The sequence below is a fragment of the Triticum aestivum genome, chromosome 5A, assembly GCF_018294505.1.
Source record: "Triticum aestivum cultivar Chinese Spring chromosome 5A, IWGSC CS RefSeq v2.1, whole genome shotgun sequence".
In the NCBI taxonomy this organism is placed as follows: domain Eukaryota; kingdom Viridiplantae; phylum Streptophyta; class Magnoliopsida; order Poales; family Poaceae; genus Triticum; species Triticum aestivum.
Window position 1 is genome coordinate 45,889,162 of NC_057806.1, and position 7,462 is coordinate 45,896,623.

Genomic DNA, 7,462 nt, shown 5'->3' on the forward strand with positions numbered 1-7,462 from the left:
TCATGGCTGATTGTGTTGGCGGCACTAAGTAGCTTGCTACCTAATCTTCCCTGTCATATTTACAAGAACCTTATTAGATATTTGTAGACATGAATAGATCATAGAAATAAGAGAATTACAACAAATATAAAAATGAACTAAATGTTGTCCAAAATTCTTAAATCTTATAGTGCCTACAAATGAGAATAACATTGCATCTACTATAAAATGAGATTAACCATGAAGTTGCTTAAAATTAATCCAAAGAAAAGCCTGTCAAATGGAAGTCAAATGACAAAGAAACAAAACATACATCACAGAACTCAAGTACTATAGTAGTAGTAGTTGAGGCCATATAAACATGCCAACAAAATGGCATCACTAACCAATAATATCCTCGGCGTGATGTGTAAACTTGTCAACACGTGAACATTTGAATTTTATGCCAACCAGGTCAACGAGCAGCGGCATAAAACTCAATGTTATTTATGCTGCAAGTACATCTCAAAGGGCTGACAAATAATAAACAATACTTGTTGCCCACTTGACAGACATAGTACTATTGTTATAACAGGAAACAATAATGAAATTAAATGAATCATTATATATGTATATAGGGTGAAAATGGTAGGAACAAGGCTTGCGCATGTGTGAGAGATGATTCATCATCACTGCATGTATATTAATAGTGCAAGCATGTATATGCATCAGTAGCAAAACAACATATGCTAAGACGTGTATTATTTTTAATGTCATACTGCATGCATAATAAACAATGTTATAGTGCAGACACCTAGTGCTATACATATTTAGTTTCCTAGCAGCAAGGATGCCAGGAAGCACATTGTATACAGATTAAAAAGTTGATATACCTTCTTAAGACTATTAGATATTATATTCAAAGCAGCAAGAACAATCAAGTATTTTTCCATAGCGTGCACAAGATAGGGTGATGTGAATGCACCTGCAAGCACAAAATTCAGACTATGAGCTACCATAGACCATATTAAAACATATATGCTAATTTTTTTGAGAAGTCTGTTAGATGTTAGATTCACACTATCATTTACCAAAATTGAGATAAATAATAGTAGTATCAATCATTTCTTAATAATCTCTATTTCCTTTACTTGCTTGGATCCTAGTTTTTTGTGCGTCTATAAAAACAAATCTCTTTAGCCAATAACAAACCTAAGTTATTTTTCAAAATGTAGTGATTTTTATAGTTGCCTTTTCAAGCATGGTCCATATTTTCCCATAACTAGAATATCCTTAAGCTATTAATTTCCAAATTTATGCAAGATGCAAATAGTTCACCAATAAACCTTTGATATATTGTATATTTAAATATCACAAAACAAAGTCTTAGTTTATTGCAAAGCAATGCTGCAAAACTAAAACATATCAGAGAGAACACACTACACATGGTATACTGAATAGAATAACTGTGAGAGGCAAGTTCCAACTCCATTGTCCAGAATATCTAGAATGTGGGCTATATCAAGTTGATATTGATCTGGCTGTCCAAAATTGTCACGCCCTCGATGCGGCTATAGCTCCCACGTGTCGAGGCACGACTTAGAGACATAACCGCATTGAAAGCAATGTCGCAAGTTAGGCAATCATCACAACATCCCATGCAATACATAATAAAAGGGGGAGGTACATAGTTGGCTTACACTCGCCACGTCACATCAAAGTACATAAATAACATCCATCATACAAACACTCCGGCCCGACTACGGTGCCAAAATAGAAGAAATCCCAACATGCGACAAGGCTCTGAATCGAACCCCAACTAGGTACCACTACTGATCATCAGGAAAAGACACGTAGTAACGCTGAGAGTCTTCGTCGAACTCCCACTTGAGCTCGTACTCGTCACCTGGAGTGGAATCACCTGGACCTGCATCTGGAGTTATAGTATCTGTGAGCCACAGGGACTTAGCAATCTCGCACCCTCGCGATCAAGACTATTTAAGCTTATAGGAAGGGTAAGGCAAAAATATATGTGGAGCTGCAGCAAGCGACTAGCATATATGGTGGCTAACTTATACGCAAAAGAGAGCGAGAAGAGGAGGCAAGGCGCGAGCGAGAATCTAGGGGAACAACCTGTGCAAGCATAACTCCAACACCGTGTCCACTTCCCGGACTCGCCGAGAAGAGGCCATCACGGTAACACACTCAGTTGATTCATTTTAATTTAATTAAGGTTCAAGTTATCTACAACCGGACATTAACAAATTCCCATCTGCCCATAACCGCGGGCACGGCTTTCGAAAGTTCAATCCCTGCAGGGGAGTCCCAACTTAGCCCATGACAAGCTCTCACAGTCAATGAAGGAATAGACCTCCTCCCAAGACATTCCGATCAGACTCGGTATCTCGGTAATTCAAGACAACTCCGACAATGGTAAAACAAGTCCAGCAACACCACCCGCTGTGCCGACAAATTCCGATAGGAGCTGCACATATCTCGTTCTCAGGGCACACCGGATAAGCTAAGCATACGGGAGCCAACGTAACCCAAGTTGCCGAGGGACGGCCCCGCACGGTGCTCTAGGTTGGACCAACACTCAGAGGAGCACTGGCCCGGGAGGGTTAAAATAAGATGACCCTTGAGTCCGTGAAACCCAAGGGAAAGGCTAGGTGGCAAATGGTAAAACCAAGGTTGGGCACTACTGGAGGAGTTTTATTCAAGGCGGACAGTCAAGGGGTTCCCATTATAACCCAACCACGTAAGGAACGCAAAAACCCGGGAACATAACACCGATATGACGGAAACTAGGGCGGCAAGAGTGGAACAAAACACTAGGAGAGAGGCCGAGCCTTCCACCCTTTACCAAGTATATAGATGCATTAAGATAACATAGCAATATAATGATATCCCAACAAGTAAATAAATGTTCCAACAAGGAACGGCTCCAATCTCCACCTGCAACTAGCAACGCTATAAGAGGGGCTGAGCAAGGCGGTAACATAGCCAATCAACGGTTTGCTAGGACAAGGTGGGTTAGAGGTTTGACATGGCAATTGGGAGGCTGACAAGCAAATGGTAGGCATCGTAGCATTGGCATAGCAAAGAGCGAGCAAACTAGCATAGCAAAGATAGTAGTGATTTCGAGGGTATGATCATCTTGCCTGCACAGTTGTCAGAGTTGACTGGATCCTCACAAGCAAACTCAACGGGCTCCTCGGTAGCGAACTCGTCTCCCGGCTCTACCCAAACAAGACAAACAAGCAACAAGGATACAATCAACCACGTGCAAGAATCAAGCGATATGATGAAATGATGATATGCTATGCGGGATGCGATGCGGGATGCAAAATGCAAGATATGATAGGAAATGCATGAACCTGGCCTCAACTTGGAATTCCAACGGTGCCACTGTAAAGATGAGATGAAATCGCTTGAAAACGATATAAAGATCATCGGAATCGGAGTTATGGTTTGGAAATGGCAAGCGATTTAAGATATGACACCGGTCTGCGATTTACAGCAAGTAGGCATCTAAATGCAACGAAATGAACATGCTACAGCCACCAAATATGACATCAAAATATATGGCAGGGATGCACACAAGATGATTAACAAAAGACTAGCACTGAGCTACGGCCAATTCATCCTTTATGAGGTTCAAACAAGCATGGCAAAAACGCAAATGCAAAACAGATTCCAGACTTAGTGAAATTAACACTTGTCTGAAATTTCAGATCACGAAGCCCTCTTCGGAGCAGCAAAACAACATGATACAAGACCTGATTATGATAAATAAGAACATGGCATGGAGCTGCTCAACAAGCTTAACAAAAGACCCAAAATGACCTGGGGCCAAAAGGGTTCACAAAATATACTAACGGGCACACGAACATAGCTAAAACACAATCAGTTTTCAGACAGTGAAAACTGAGACATGCTGAAATATAACTCACAAAGGCATGTAAACGAGCTCGATGCACTCACTACGGTGCAAGTCATGGCAAGGCAAGCATACATCCATTAAGAAGACACAAAATTCTGGCTATACATGGCAAGAACAATGGCATAGCATGCACGGATCAACTACAATAGCATCGGCAAAATCGCAAACGAGTTGACGATCTGCCCAGATTCACAACGAAGCAAAAGTAGAGCTCGATTGACTCAAGCTAGGTTCCTCCATAATTGCAAACAAAGACATTGATGGATAGAGCATAACATGATTAACAAAACTCCTTTACTGATCATCCTCAAAAGAGGCACGGATCACTAGAAAACAAGCTGAACATATGGCATCATGAACTAAATAATCCCAGACTTAGTGAAAACTACTAAGTCCCTGAAAACAGATTTCCCGGGTGCCTCACTTTGCAAGCTTGCACAAGTCACCACACACATCCTAAAAATGCATGGGTTGCACCTCTGGAAAGAAGACAAAATCTTTAACAAAACATATGAAGGACTCACAGGCATATCTTGCACACATTAATCATGGAAAACATGACAAAAGTCTAAGATGAACTAGCAGATCTGACAATTAACTCACAAAGCCTCCTTCTAACAGCATTTTGAGCATCAATATGAGCTCAAATGAAAATGATGCAATGGAATGAAATGATGTACTCTCTGAGATGAACATTTTGATATGCTATATGCATGAATCGGAGCTACAGATGCAAAGTTACGGAGCCTCGAACAGGAGCATATGGACTGAAAAATCCTGGGACTTAGAAAAAAAACACCCGCGGATCTAGGGTTTACTATTTACCCGATCCGGATCTGGATCCCGCATGGATTCCGAGGCGATCAACGGAGTAGGAGGAAGGGCCGGCCGGTGGGGGGAGCTCGCCGGAGTTAGGGGCGCCGGCGACGAGGCGGCTCGGGCGCGGCGACCGAGGCGACGGGCGGCGCGGCGGCGACCCGAGGCGGCGCGTCGGGCGGCGAGGTCCCGCGGTGAAGCTCGCCGGAGACCGGGTGGGCGGCGGAGGCGGCGACTGCCGGAGCGGCGCGCGACGGCCGGAGTCGGGGGAGGAGGCAGCGCGATGGCTTTGGGTGGCGGGCGCGCGACTGGGCTCGGGGAGGGCCGCGGCCGGGCCCCGCGGGCCGGCGCGGTCGGCGATGAAGTGGGGCTGCGCGCGGGCGAATCAGAGGCGGACACGTGGCGGCGGCGCTCGGGGCGGACATGTCCGTCTCGCGCAGACGTTGTCCGGCGGCGGTGGAGAGGTTTTTTTTAGGGTTTAGGGGAGAGGGAGAGATCCGAAAACGGAGGGGGTGTATATATAGGCATAAGTGGAGCTAGGAGAGTCCAAATGAGGTGCGGTTTTCGGCCACGCGATCGTGATCGAACGCTCTAGGACATGAAGCAGAGTTTGGTGGGTTTTGGGACAAATTGGAGGGGTGTTGGGCTGCAACACACACGAGGCCTTTTCGGTCCCTCGGTTAACCGTTGGAGTATCAAACGAAGTCCAAATGGCACGAAACTTGACAGGCGGTCTACCGGTAGTAAACCAAGGCCGCTTGGCAAGTCTCGTTCCAATTCGGAAATGTTTAATCCCCACACACGAAAGAAAGCTAGAAATGACCACCGAAGGAGAACGGAGCGCCGGAATGCAAAACGGACAACGGGGAAAATGCTCGAATGCATGAGACGAACACGTATGCAAATGCAATGCACATGATGACATGATATGAGATGCATGACAAAGACAACAACACATGAAGACAAAACCCGAACCCGAGAAATAAATATAACCTAACGCCGGAAACGGCAAGAGTTGGAGAACAAATAGGGAAACTTATATCCGGGGTGTTACAAAAATCCTCTGAAGGCAGAAATATGACTATGAAAATACATGTTAGCTCTTAACACGTAAAAGAGAGAGTTAGCGGGATCAATGATTTTCTGAATTGTGGCCAAACCTCATACAGAACATGAAACAAACATGTTCTGCTTGACCCCAGAGACAATTAGAATTCCGGTTCAATACATCCTAGTTATGCTTAATGACATCAACTAGATTCTTGTTACTTCAATTAATTGTGCTAACTCATGTACTACAGCGACAATAGGAGTAATCATGGCTATAAGAGATCTTGATCAACAGATGTATGTATCATTCAAAAATATTGGAATGAAGTATCAAGTGGTCGGAGCATACCACTATTACCTTGCTAGTGAACACGCATTATTTAAGGCATTTTCTTAATTGGCCTTTAGTTTCAGGCCAACAACATCATTCAGAGTGCACTTATGAAACAGGGTTGTTCAGATTCACGACTTGCTGACCTGACTCAACTTGGACGCTTCCATCAACTGCCTATTCTCTCGGCATATTTGTTGGTTCACACCGGCAGCCAACAATCGACATCACCGTCATACATTCACTTCTCTTCTATACCTATCAAATAAAACACTAAAAAATTAGTGGGTGAAACAGGCTACGCTGTGCAAATTAACCAAGATAATTACCACAGCTGAACAAGTGAAATATATGTGTATAAGTGATATGCATATTAACCCAGAAAATTATGAACTACAAAATACTTCCTTCAATTTCCCTCACTGTCTAGGACACAATAGAACAAACTAGAGGTGCAATAGCTAAATTACTCCATTCTTCAGGCCCATGCAAGCTATTAGTCTACATGAAACAGTGTATGGTTCAGCCACGGGCTCACAACAGAGGAAATAGGCAGAGGTACAAGTGCTTAACTATAAAGAATCTATAAAGCCTCAATTAGCCCCCACAAAACTTCTCATTTCAAGCCATTTGGATTGCCTCTTTATTTAGCTTGACACCAAAACTATTACTGCACAAGGTAAAGTGGTAAACATATATGTTCCATGCTTGCAAGAACAGGAACTTGTTCAAATATATACGGATGAACACGCTCAGTCAGTCAAAGCACATCCTAAGAAGAAAAGAAGGGCTGGAGGAGAGGAAAAGGGGTTTGAGGTGTTCACCTGAGCAAGAGAGGGCCTCCAGTGGTCCTAATGCAGTGGAGGAGGTTGCCATATGATGCTCCACCATGCCGGAGACGCATGAGAGGAGGTTGGGGTCGCTGTTGTGCAGCCCAGCGCGGGCGAGCGCACCGAAGAAGGTGCCATCCAGGAGGAGGAGAGGGCTCAAGGGGCGCCGTGTGCGCCGGAGCAGATCCGCCGGAGACGTAGTGTAATAGCTGCCCTAGTTAACAATCTTACTCTTGGTCAATTGATTGAGTGAGATTAATAAATTACTTTTATTCCACAAGCAATAAAAATGCAAGGAACCTATAGGACCATCTCATGGGCATTTAATTATTACACTAGTAGTTGCTTAGCTAACTAGAAGATCTCACAACCTATTGCTTGCACGGTGAAAAAAGAAAAGTAAATAGCCAACAGTGCAAGTCTATCATTGGTTGTAACTTGCCAGTATCATGAAACAAAGTGGGCACATTGTCTGCATCAGGTTCAATCCAAGAAAATATGAGAGCCAATGGAGAACTATCCTAGAGCAGAGCA